The sequence below is a fragment of the Podarcis cretensis genome, assembly GCF_951804945.1.
Source record: "Podarcis cretensis genome assembly, chromosome: 3".
Taxonomy (NCBI): domain Eukaryota; kingdom Metazoa; phylum Chordata; class Lepidosauria; order Squamata; family Lacertidae; genus Podarcis; species Podarcis cretensis.
In genome coordinates, this window is record NC_137172.1 from 105993092 (window position 1) to 106007180 (window position 14089).

The following is a 14089-nucleotide window of genomic DNA, read 5'->3' on the forward strand; positions in this document are numbered from 1 at the left end:
ACCACTGTGTCTGATCCTCTAGCTTTGCTGGACTTTGGAATCATGACACCAGCATAGCCCTCAAGGCCAATGCAATTAGAGTTCCCACTGTTGCCATTTCACAAGGCTGGGCATGGAATCCTGTACTTTTGGGGGATATAAGGTTTCATAGAATAATCAGCTCAGGAGGGTTTTAACACAGTTAAAGCAAAACTTCATTGACATGACTAATAAACACATGTCTAAAACAGACGGGCTGAGGGGGCAAGCGGGCGGTGGGGGTGCCATTCATGACCGCAAGGAGGCCCATCAAGAAAGGTCAGCAGTTTATATCAATGCCTGTTCGAAGCCTCTCCAAAGCAGTAGGCAGCTTTCTGGTCTAGTTAGGAACGTTTGCTTTCTCACACAAGCAAAATGTGGTTCACCTCAAGGGAAAAGAAAACAGATCATTTGATCCCTCACAGTAGGTTTCCATGCCGCACTGCTAAGCATGAAGGAATCGTGGAAATTCACCAGGTGTAAAGAAAGAAAGAAAGAGAGAAAGAACAAAAAAGAAGGAACCACAGTTTCAGCCCAGCCTAACTTTCCGCGGAGCATCCTCTGGGGTATCGAGCCCTGCAGAGCTTAATAAAAACTTGAAGGGAGGAAATACAAACACACACACACAAATGCAGAAAGACTCATTAAACGAAGGGCCTTCTTCCAAGAAGCCTGTAACAACTCCACGAAATGTGTTTTCAGCACCACAATACACATTTTCTGTTTGGTTTCTCAGCAAAATCATTATATGTAAGTAATGCCTTTGAAACTGAAAAAGAAAGACCCTGATGAATATTACACTCCGGACCGAAGGTTGCCAAGACTAACAGATTGCTGTTTAAAGACTTTTGGAGAGAAATCCCTGCGAAGGAACAAAGCTTGAGGAGTAATTAGGCATCGGCCCAACAAAACGGTGTGCTACTTGCTGATGAAGTCTGTTAGACGTCTCTGCTGTGTAAACTCCAGCAATTTGCTGGGCATTTGAAAGGTTTGCTTTTGAAGAAGAGCTAAAGCATTTAAAAAACAAAAAAACACCTTTATCATGGCCGAAGGAAATGTTCCTTGTCACCTGCCTTGCTTGGCAGGGCTTATTTTTTTTCCAACCAGAGCTCAGCTCTGGCACCTCTCAGGTGGGCACAACTGCCATTCTAAGAGAACAAAGGGGAGCTCCAACACCTCTTTTTCTAGAAAAATTGCTTGGTATTGATTCCCACTGCGGACCCACTCTGAGCAAAATGAATTCATGTTACCATACCCTCCAACATTTCTCCAATGAAGATAGGAATGTCCTACCATACACTACAACGTTTCTCCAATGAAAGTAAGGACGTCCTACCAAGCCCTCATAGAGACTTTCTAAGGGAAAGCGGGACATTCTGGGATCAAATCAGAAACTGGGATGGTTTCTGTAAATCCGGGGCTGTCCCTGGAAAATTTGGGACACTTGGAGGGTCTATGTTACATTCTTCATGAATTGGGCCTAAACTAACTTAAAAGGCAGAGATGGACCATAGCTCAGGGATATCTAATCTGCATTGCATGATGAAGACCCCTGGTATCTCCAGAAGACTGAGAAAGACCCTTGTCTAAAATCCTGGAGAAGCAGTTAACATAGAGAAGACTGAATTAGATGGACCGGTGGTCTGACACAATTTACAGCAGCTTCCTATTAATGGAAGGGGAGGGCCCAGAGTGAGTCGCGGGTAGCTGGTGGAGAGGGGGACAAAGCTGAATAAAGATTTGACCCTGGTCTCCCAGGTCCTCCCAGCTCCAGCACTCTTACCAGTACACCTCAATACCTTCTTGAGGGAAGAGTTATACAGATTGGGTTAAGTAATCAATCCCCAGATTCTTAGTGAACAAAACAGGCAAGGTGAACTTCCACCTGACATTTCTATTTAAAATGGCGTACGACAGCCAGTGTGATATTAAAAGAATTGCTCTCCTTGTACTTGGCAAGGCAAATATTTCACATAATTGTTGCAGCTTGGAGAGAAGGCTAATTCTTTTGGACAATGCGGGTTTTTCTTGTTGTACAGGGGAATATATTATCTCGGTACCTCGGATCAGAGGATGTTAAGTCTGAATCCTGCCATGGCAGAATTAATAGCTTTGAAATGGCTCAGTGTTGATTTTGCAATTTGTGGCTTGATTTTGGTGGGAAAGGCATTTTCCCAGCCTCGTTCTCTTGATGTGTCAACATTTGAGGCTAAATTGTCAGGGCCTGAGCAGGAAGAGTGATACAAAAAAGAAAGAAAAACGAGAGAGAGAGGAAACGGTGGTGAAGTTCAGCAGAATGTGACTCGTTCAGTGTCAACTTTGCCCAACAAATCAAGGGGTCATTTATATAATCATATGAAATGGAGGCAGTGAGATGTTTTACTTTCTTGGGCTCCATGATCACTGCAGATGGTGACAGCAGCCACGAAATTAAAAGACGCCTGCTTCTTGGGAGCAAAGCAATGACAAACCTAGACAGCATCTTAAAAAGCAGAGACATCACCTTGCCAACAAAGGTCCGTATAGTAAAAGCTATGGTTTTCCCAGTAGTGATGTATGGAAGTGAGAGCTGGACCATAAAGAAGGCTGATCACCGAAGAATGGATGCTTTTGAATTATGGTGCTGGAGGAGACTCTTGAGAGCCCCATGGACTGCAAGAAGATCAAAACCTACCCATTCTTAAGGAAATCAGCCCTGAGTGCTCATTGGAAGGACAGATCGTGAAGCTGAGGCTCCAATACTTTGGCCACCTCATGAGAAGAGAAGACTCCCTGGAAAAGACCCTGATGTTGGGAAAGATTGAGGGTACAAGGAGAAGGGAACAACAGAGGACGAGATGGTTGGACAGTGTTCTCGAAGCTACCAGCATGAGTTTGACCAAATTGTGGGAGGCAGTGGAAGACAGGAGTGCCTGGCGTGCTCTGGTTCATGGGGTCACGAAGAGTCAGACACGACTAAATGACTAAACAACAACAATATATATATATATTATTTTCTTTTGCATATCTCCCTGAATGATGGGTGAAGCGGAAATTGGGATAGCTCAGTCAGTAGAGCATGAGATTCTTAATCTCAGGGTCATCAATTTGAGCCCCACGTTGGGCAAAAGATTCCTGCATTGCAGGGGGCTGAATGACCCTCGTGGTCCCTTCCAGCTCTACAATTTGGATTCTACGATCAAAAGAATATTCCAACATTGCATGAACTGTGTGCGCGCATCTCTGTGTGAGATATTTCACTGGTCCATTGAAGCAGGGTCTCCTAGGGGCTAAAACATCTGACCACTCATTAGGTGGACTAAGGCAGCTGCCTTGGACTGTAGAATCCCACTTGCCCACCCCTGCCGCTGCCAGAGAAGCAAGGAAAAGTGGCGATGGCTTCCGGTAAGATCTCATAGAACTCTCATGAAATCTTGCTGCCGCCACTGCTTCTCCTCACTACTGTGGTGGGAGAAGCACCCTCCTCATCCACCCCACTCCCCACTGAAGAAGCAAGCAGAGGTGGCTGTGGCTTCTGGATTCCGTTGAGATCTCAAAGGCTTCTCATCAGATGTTGCCAGAACCTAGAGGCTGCAGCTGGGCGACCCTGGTAAGCAAGGCTTAGGTAGAGGGGCAATGGTGGAGGTGAGTTGGATGCCAGAAGAGGAGGAGAACCTGTTTCACCTCAACTTATTATAGTCAGCATGACCTTGACAGAAAGAGATAACAGAACCAGTTTAAGCCAGCTGTGCTCATCTTCTCTGAAGGAATAATCCAAACATCATGAACCTTCTGCTTGCTTCTAGGCAGAATAGAAACTTGCGTGTCAGCTAGAAACTTCCAGTTTATTTCACACAGAGAAGCTTCCAGAACCCTCTTGAATTAATTAGAATGGGAAAGAAGAAGACGAAGAAGAGTTTGGATTTGATATCCCGCTTTATCACTACCCTAAGGAGTCTCAAAGCGGCTAACAATCTCCTTTCCCTTCCTCCCCCACAACAAACACTCTGTGAGATAAGTGAGGCTGAGAGACTTCAGAGAAGTGTGACTAGCCCAAGGTCACCCAGCAGCTGCATGTGGAGGAGCGGGGAAGCGAACCCGGTTCACCAGATTACGAGTCCACCGCTCTTAACCACTACACCACACTGGCTCTCTACACGTCCAATCAATACTTTCTGTACCAAGAAATGCAAACTGACACCTTATGTCTGAAGAAGTGGGAGATAAGTTTTGAGGACAGTAGGTGAGCCTAGCCCAGCCTTGCGCAACATGGTGTCCCCCTCTAAAATCCCCAATATATCTGGTGCGTACCACATTAGGGGAGGCTGGCTGATCCTATCATCCTCTCCCCACATCACCGATGTGACCATGCAGAAAAGCTAATGGCTGACTGCTCCATAGGTAAAGGTAAAGGTAAAGGTACCCCTGCCCGTACAGGCCAGTCTTGACAGACTCTGGGGTTGTGCGCCCATCTCACTTAAGAGGCCAGGGGCCAGCGCTGTCCGGAGACACTTCCAGGTCACGTGGCCAGCGTGACATCGCTGCTCTGGCAAGCCAGAGCCGCACACGGAAACGCCGTTTACCTTCCCGCTGGTAAGCGGTCCCTATTTATCTACTTGCACCCGGAGGTGCTTTCGAACTGCTAGGTTGGCAGGCGCTGGGACCGAGCAGCGGGAGCGCACCCCGCCGCAGGGATTCGAACCGCCGACCTTTCGATCGGCAAGTCCTAGGTGCTGAGGCTTTAACCCACAGCGCCACCTGCGTCCCACCAACTGCTCCATAACATGTTCTAATTCCATTTGCCTACTCTGGAGGGAATGATGTCAAATGCCGTGGAACTGTATATTCCTGTTTCTATACTTCACTTCCTTTGATAATCCGTTTCCCCACTTGTCAGGCTGGGAATCTTACGTATTGGATGTCACCTCTGAAACAGTCCAAACAAACCATTTGGAGCGATGCTGTAAGAGGAAGACTCTTTCAACAAAGCTATGCCAAACGGCCTCAAGTTCATCTTTCTCTGTAAATAAAGCTGCGAACGAGATGTCTCAGGGAAGTGCTTAGCTCAGAAAGAGTGCACCAAAAATCATACTAATGTAAGCATTTTAGCAAATGTGCTTTTCTTTAAACAAACAAAAAAAATGAGATAAAAAATAAGATAACATTCCAGAAATGCTTCTGATCCCTGCCTATACCTCAGTCTCACTCAAATTCCTAGGGTGGACGCCATCTCTGGTCATAGAAAAGGACATAACTGCTTTACATCTATATAACAGGTATGCTACAGGTGCACATTGTGGTCCAGGTGGACGATCTGCTCCACATATTTTCTATGTGTAGCACCAGAACCTCTGCCAAGAGAACTTTCTTTGATGAGTATCCCTAGACTGTCTTACTGTTTATTATGCGCTTGGATGAAAAGCTTTTTCAGAACTTTTTTTTTATATGTGTGTAGATTCCACCTAGGAGCGGGATCATATCCTAAGTCAACAGAGGCTATTGTTGCAAGGGAGAGGGGGAAAAAGGGGGGGGGAGAATATTCTTAAGTGCTGCTTGAAGTTTTTGATTACTCTGAAACCAGCATTTAAATTCCTAAATGGTGTGGGTATTTCTCATCGCATAAGCAAGCAAATACTCTGAAGTATCCTTATATTTTACTTAACTGCTGCCACACAAAATCATGCAGAGTATACAGAGTCTGTTACATGCAAAACTTGTCTGCATAGAAAAATGTGTTCTTTGACAGGCCTGGCTACACTGAAGGAGTAGCCGTTGTTCAATAAAATGCTTTGTGGTCAAGTCTGCAAAATATGCAGCTATCTAATAGATTTCTGGTAAATATTTGTTCAATTCTGCTTGCTGGTTTGGGATACTTTTGTTCTGGCCAGTCTTTCTGAAAAGGAGTTTCCATGGTTCTCTCAATATTTTAATTTTGAGTTTGGAATATGTATAATTTGTTTGATCCCATACATTTTAAGGCTTTTTTTTTTTTTTAAGGAATGTGCTGGCTCAGAGTCCTATAAGAATATATGACAAGGCCTACTGGATCAAACCAAAGGATATTCTAGTTCAGAATCCTGTTTTCACAGTAGCCAATAGAATGCCCGTGGGAAGTGCAGAAGCAAATTATTTTGAATGCAGTTTATTTTCTCATTAATTGACAGAGAAGGGCAGGAAAAATTCAGAAGAAATATTTGGCACACTATTAATTTCCTTCGCCTTCCTCTGCAGTTAAAGAGGGAATGGCGAGAAGTCCATTACATGAATTCCTGATTTTCTTCCAAGATGCTGGAAGGTGGAAATCTACTTGGTTAGAAACACAGTACAGTTGTACCTTGGATCTCAAACACCCTGGAATTCAGACGTTTTGGCTCCCAAATGCGGCAAATCTGGAAGTGATTGCTCTGGTTTGAGAACGTACTTTTGGAACCAGCCTGAACATTTGAAGGGGTTTCCGCAGCTTCTGATTGGCTGCTTCCTGCAGCCAATCAGAAGCTGCAATTTGGTTTTTAAATGTTTTGGAAGTTGAACAGACTTCTGGAATGGATTCCGTTCGACTTCTAAGGTATGACTGTACATTTCCTTTCTCTCCCTTTGCTCCTTATAATGAAACGCCCAATGAGACAAATGACTTTTTGTGTTTTGGTAAGTGAACCGAAGTAAAAGATAGATGATGTGAACCCAGTGTATTGTTATGTTAAACTTGTTGTTGTTTAGCCGTTTAGTCATGTCCAACTCTTCATGACCCCATGGACCAGAGCATGCCAGGCACTCCTGTCTTCCACTGCCTCCTGGAGTTTTGTCAAATTCATGTTGGTCGCTTCTATAACACTGTACAACCATCTCGTCCTCTGTCGTCCCCTTCTCCTTGTGCCCTCCATCTTTCCCAGCATCAGGGTCTTTTCCAGGGAGTCTTCTCTTCTCATGAGGTGGCCAAAGTATTGGAGCCTCAGCTTCACGATCTGTCCTTCCAGTGAGCACTCAGGGATGATTTCCTTAAGGATGGAGAGGTTTGATCTTCTTGCAGTCCATGGGACTCTCAAGACACCAAACTGGGAGGGGTCACCAATGCTGCTGAAGACAGAACTGGGTTTCAAGTTGACCTTAACAAATTGGAGTAGCAAACAAATGCCCATAGGAATTGACAAAGTAAATTTCAATAGGGACAAATTACAAGGTTCTACACAGTCAGGAAGAACCAGCTACACAAATATAAGATGGGGGGGGGACACTTGGTTTGCTGATAGTTCATGTGAAAATGATCTAGGGGGGTCTTGTGTATTATTTTTCACTAATATATTCCCTTTACGCACACTTTACCTCAGTAAATGCATTTTTGCACACATTATACAGCTCAAGAACTTCATTGCAGAATTCAGAGAAGTGTAGCTTCAGAAGGATGGCTGTTTTTCAGTTCTGGCATTGTTTCAGAAAGTGTGAATTAGGTTGGTTTGCCTTAAAATGAAAACTAAATCAAATTTCTCCTCCCTCCCTAATGTCACATGATTCTTAAGGACTTAAGGATCAACCCTTTTCTCTCTCTCTCTCCAGCCTTCTCTGCTTTCAGAGATTGACATACAGTGCAATGTAGAAACTAAGCAAGCCATGGCTGTGTTCAACAGATACCTCTGACCTTGAGTTCTATAAATTAGCGAACAGAGAAGGCCTGTTCTTACTCTTATAATCAGACATAATTTTGACAAACTGCTTCCATATACTTGCTAATGCTTTTCTAAGCTACTCTACATCATTTCAGCACTCGCGTCTTTGTATGAAAGCTTTATTGTCCTCTGTTAACCTATCTGCCACTTCTCCTCTTTCTCAGTTCTGATTTCTGCACAGACTTTTGTGAGCTTCTGTTTGAAAGGCTCACTTGCAGAAGACCTTGGAACTGCAAACATGGAAGTGGGGCTGATTCAGCTTCAACGTGAGCATTAAAATCACTTGTAACATGCCTACAGAGGCAAACTTCATTTCAACCTCATTTCTTTCACCAACAGCAAAAGCAACCGTCCCAGAAGAGGAACCAGCGACTGTACTGTAGCTTTTCCTAATGCCTGAGCATTAATTTTATTTATTGTTGCAAGAAAGAAAGGTGAATGGCATCTTTTTGGAGAAAATCTTGCGAATGAATCAAAAATATGGATGCAACTGTAGAGATTTGTAAAAATATTGACTACAGCTGAAAGAGTGTGATATATAGCTCAAGCTGAGGTCATGTCCGATTAAAGTTTTGCTCATTTACTTGTGCAGATGGAATTGAAACAGTTGCCAGGTCACAAAATAAGGAGTTTTATTTCTCAAATGGGGGGGACGCGAGTTGGAGGATTAATCAAAACGATACGTGAAATTTGAGTGGTTGTCAAATACAGTCGTATCTTGGAGGTCAAACGGAATCTGTTCCGGAAGTCCGTTTGACTTCCAAAACATTCAGAAACCAAATCGTGGCTTCTGATTGGCCGCAGGAAGCTCCTACAGCCAATCAGAAGCTGCGGAAGCCCCATCGGATGTTCGGCTTCCAAAAATAGTTCGCAAAGCAGAACACTCACTTCCGGGTTGGCGGCGTTCGGGAGCCAGAAAGTTTGAGAACTAAGCTGTTCGAAAACCAAGGTACGGCTGTACATACAACAGACTGATTGGCTATTTTAGGTGAAGATGAGCAGTGTTATCATCGGATATCTAAATGAACTTGCTTTTGACTCAAGTCCCACTTTCCTTCTTTGCTATAAAGGTAAAGGAAAAGGGACCCCTGACCATTAGGTCTAGTCGTGACCGACTCTGGGGCTGCAGCGCTCATCTCGCTTTATTGGCCAAGGGAGCCAGCGTACAGCTTCCAGGTCATGAGTCCAGCATGACTAAGCCACTTCTGGCAAAGCAGAGCAGCGCACGGAAATGTCGTTTACCTTCCTGCCGTAGCGGTACCTATTTATCTACTTGCTTTAGACGTGCTTTAGAACTGCTAGGTGGGCAGGAGCTGGGACTGACAACGGGAGCTCACCCCGTCACAGGGATTCAAACCACCGACCTTCTGATCGGCAAGTTCTAGGCTCTGTGGTACCCGCGTCCCGCGTTCTTTGACTTACACACACTCAAACTGGGAATCAGGCAGCAGAAGCAGCCTAACCCAATACACGGGGTATGTGTTTGAAGTCTCAGTCAGATAATCCATGATATTCCAAATGGGGAATATCACTTTGTGCACCGTTGTTGGAGCCTGAGACTATTAATCTAGGAACGTGGGTTCAAGCCCCACATTCGGCAAAAGATTCCTGCATTGCCGCGGGTTGGACTAGATGACCCTCGTGTTCCCTTCCAACTCAACAATTCTAAGATTTTTAAGAAATACTTTGTCCAGTTGGCTGGACTGGGGTGATCTGTTATATGTGATAAACAGATCAGAGAAAGAGAGAGAGAGAGAAATGAGACCAGCCACCACAGTTGCAGCTGCCCATATATGAATAGTGGTCACATTAGGATATTCTGTGCCTTATGAATCACACAAGGTTGCACCCTAATAAATCTGAAGCTGCATCAATAAAATATCCCCCGGTAGCCATAAAACACTCTGCATAGATGTCTTTGTCAGGTCGAGCACATTTTTGGCACAAGGACAACTTTTGAATTTATCCTTCAGAGGGTAAATGTGGGAGAGGCATTATAAGAAATTGGATTTAGCAAGCAAACTTATTTGTAGTTTTACATGGAAATAAATCCACACACACACACACAAAACCCTATATTCTCTTCTTTTCAGTTGTCTGGCAAAGTACACAAAAAAATTCCACATTTCCAGCATGGACTCAAATCTGTCTCCCTCCCTCTCTCTCCGAAAGTCTTGAAGCGTTGCTTCAAATCCCTAAATCACATAAGGCATATTTTTAATATATTGTACTAGGGATAACCTTTTCAATAGCACTGGAAATCCCCAAGTACCCTATCTAGGTGTATGCAGATAGATGGCTTCCATATGAATAGATTTTTCTCCACTGTTTTTCATTCTATTGTATATAGCAGTTGCGTATGCTTTTCATAATGAAGGGCTTCTCTTAATAACTTTGCATTTATTTTGTTTCTTTTTCTTTTTCTTTTTTTTTAAGAAAGCAGATGTGATGAAGTGCATGAGAACTAGCACTTTAATAAAACACACTTGTCCTCCCTCAGATCTCACAGTAAACTAGTTTAGATAGCGTTCCAATGGTGAAAGTTCCATTCTTTCTTCTGCCGCTGATAAATGACATTTTCCCCATCTTGGGATATCTGAGTGTGGTGCGTATATGTCATTGTTGGGAATCTAGCTTTGCAGAGATAAAGACAAAAGAATTCTTTACTCTTAAAAAGGAGCGTTATACAAACAAATGTTCTTAACTGATAAGACTGTAAAAGTGCTAAGTGAGGAAATCTTTCTACTAGTGCTTAAATGTTTCTTTCATTCTTACACAGACACAGCTCACGACACAAGAACTCCAAATCGCCTTTGTCCCTATGGTAGTAAAGATCTCTCTCTCTCCCTTTTAATAATAATAATAATAAATCACCTTTAATTTGTATACTACCTTTCTGTATTACTATAGAAAAGGTGTTTTACAGCAAGAAAATACACAGCAAAGAACACACGCCATATAATAATCCGATCCAATACAAAAAGTCATAATAAAACATAACTTTAAAATAGAACAACTTATATCAAATAAAGAAAATATTCAGTCATCTATTAGAATATAGGTAAAGGTACCCCTGCCCGTACGGGCCAGTCTTGCCAGACTCTAGGGTTGTGCGCTCATTTCACTCTATAGGCCGGGAGCCAGCGCTGTCCGCAGATACTTCCTGGTCACGTGGCCAGCGTGACAAGCTGCATCTGGCGAGCCAGCGCAGCACACAGAACACCGTTTACCTTCCCGCTGGTAAGCGGTCCCTATTTATCTACTTGCACTTAGGGGTGCTTTTGAACTGCTAGGTTGGCAGGCGCTGGGACCGAACGATGGGAGCGCACCCCGCCACGGGGATTTTAACCGCCGACCATACGATCGGCAAGTCCTAGGCGCTGAGGTTTTACCCACAGCGCCACCCACGTCCCTTAGAATATAATAGTACACAATAAAATTAACTCTCTAAACATCAGCAAATGATAATTAAACAGAAATGGCGCTTCACACGATGTTATGGTACTTCAAAATCTGCCCCGGGGTGCCAACTTGAATAAAATTTGGGGGGGGGGCAGGTAAGCTTCGCCCAACATGTGCATGCACAACATTTCAATCGCAATGCTCATCAACTTTGGGGGGCCTGGCCCCTTCAAACATTTTACTGGGGTGGCGAAGTGACTTCAGTCCCTAGCAGTTGGCTCCTATGATCTGCCCCAGTCATTCTTCTCCTCACCATGGCCAGCTCAAGGCATTTTACTGCTTGTGGTGAAGGCAAGATGGCGCCCTATCCTCATTCCATGTAAAGAGCCAAGCAGGATGGTGTTTGAAATGTACTTCAAGACTTGTGACGTTGGGGGCAGCAGATGTCAGGGGCTGGACAGAGGAGGAGGAGGTGTGGAGATCACCTCCCCAACCTGACCCTTCCAGGGAGGAGTATATATTTACAGCAGAGGATTGCGGGAGGTCACAGATGAGGGGAAAAGTTGGAAAATTGTGTCAGAGTCAGAGCAGCTGCTGGCTGACACATTGTCATTAGAAAGCATTCCAGACCCACCATCTCCCAGAACCTGGCGAGCCTTAAAAGTAGGAGAGCAAAGAGCTCAAAGGCAGAGGGCACTTAGTGGCACCCATAGAGGAGATGATGAGGATGACGAATGAGGAAGTGGGAGAGACAGGGGCAGAGGTAGAGCTAGTTACTCTGGCACCTGGAGTGGCGCACATGCTGTGCATCCAGGGGCGGGGCTAGCCACCCATGCCCACAGCGAGCGTCCCAGGGGAGCACCGCAAGCAGCGAGCATCCTGGGGGGGCGGCACAGTGATGTCATCCCCCCCAGGGATGACACCCGGGGCGAACCGCCCTCACCACACTCCCCCTTCCTCCGCCAGTGGATGAGGGGTGGAGATTCACTCAGGACAATGACATTATCCAAGAGGCTGGGTTCTATAGCCTCTCTCTGTAGTGTTTGAAATAAAAAAGGGCTGTAAAAAACTTTTCCTGTCTTTATATTTGCCTGGGCAACCAGCCGGGGACTGCTGACCGCAGACTAGCTGAGGAAATGGAAAAGAGGAGGGGGGAAACGAGAGAAAAAGGAGAAAAAGATAAGAAGAAAGAAAACAACTTAAAAGCGAGAATAGAAAACAATACAGTGGTACCTCGGGTTAAGTGCTTAATTCATTCCGGAGGACCGTTCTTAACCTGAAACTGTTCTTAAACTGAAGCACCACTTTAGCTAATGGGGCCTCCTGCTGCTGCCGTGCCGCCAGAGCACTATTTCTGTTCTCATCCTGAAGCAAAGTTCTTAACCTGAGGTACTATTTTTGGGTTAGTGGCATAGCTGTCAAGTGTCCCTTATTTGAAGGGACAGTCCCTTATTCCAGCGCCATGTCCCGCTGCTGTCCCTTATTGATGGATGTCCCTTAAATGTCCCTTAAATGATGTCCCTTAAATTTCAAAGGAAGCAGCTCCTCTCCCTCCCTCCCTGCCGGCCAGGGAGGAGGGAGGCTCCAACTGTGTTGCTTGGCTGTGTTGCTCACCCAATAAGAAGTCTAAGAACGACTGGGGGGGTGAAGCTTGCATGCCTTGTGTGTGGCTAGTTAATGCAAGCTGAGGGGTTTTTTGAATGCTGGACGCCATTTTGTTGCACGTGCTGCTGCAAACTTTGCAGTGCAAAGCCAGGCCGGGGAGCCATCTTAAGTTGAGGCTGCATAGGCCATGTGGTGTATGTGATTCAGATTCTATTCAGTTGAACCTCTGGTTACAAAGTTGGTTGGACAGTGTTCTTGAAGCTACCAGCATGAGTTTGACCAGATTGCAGGAGGACAGGAAAAATGGAGTGCCTGGAACAGGTGAGGCTGCAGGTCCCTTATTTTGGCTGCTGGTCCCTTATTTTCAAGGCTGCTGGTCCCTTATTTTCAAATCTGTAAGTTGACAGCTATGGTTAGTGGAGTCTGTAGCCTGAAGCGTATGTAACCCGAGGTACCACTGTAGTCACTTCATCCACTCCAACATAACACCCAACAAAACCACTTTCTATAAACCAACATATTGTTCAATCCCCAAATCCATATGTCATTGTTTCATTTCCTTTTTCATACCAAAAGTCTATGAGAGGTTTCCAGTCCTTAGTAAACAATGATTTTTGATGGGAGCCTGGGATTGAACCAGGACCCTCATGGCAAGGATTGAACCTGGATATCTCCTGCAAAGCATGTGTCAAGAGCTCACAGAGAAGGACCAGTTCACACCGCAGCCCAACTTTTTCCCAAGCAGGTGCCCTCCATATGTTCTCTATCCCAAGTCCCCCTACGCTGACCATTGGTCATGCTTGCTGGAGCTGTTGGGAGTAGCAGGTCCCCAGCATTTGGAGGAAACCAGAATGTGGTGGGCTGCCGTAGGCTATCTGTGTGAAGGATGGGAGAGGTTCTTCTGCCATATGCTGTTTCATACATCAGAGACTCAGCAGAATGTATGAACTAGAGTATACTTTATGGGGATATAGAAGGAAATTTTGCAAAACACACTTCAAAGAGAGGGGCTTATTTTCCTTCTATTCCCTCAGTATTTCCATTAACTCTAAAGCAATGACATCACAACAAAGCCAAGTTGCCAAGACTATATATATATATATATATATATATATATATATATATATATATTCTCGCATGGTTACATTCTCTACAAATTATAGCTCTTGGAATATAAATCAGAATAATTGTTTAAATCAGAGTGACTGTTGAAACTGATTTACAGAGATCAAATCAAAAATGTAATAATTCTTGTGGTCTCACTAATGCCCAGAGCACCAAATATTTCTAAAAATTTGGGTTGTCAGTTATATATAGTGTTTACATTAGCATGCTGCTCGAACAGAAAAAATATATATTTTAAGATGAAAATGTGAATCCGGGGTTACAAGTATGTTTCTGAAACAGCTAAGTCATCTTGTTTC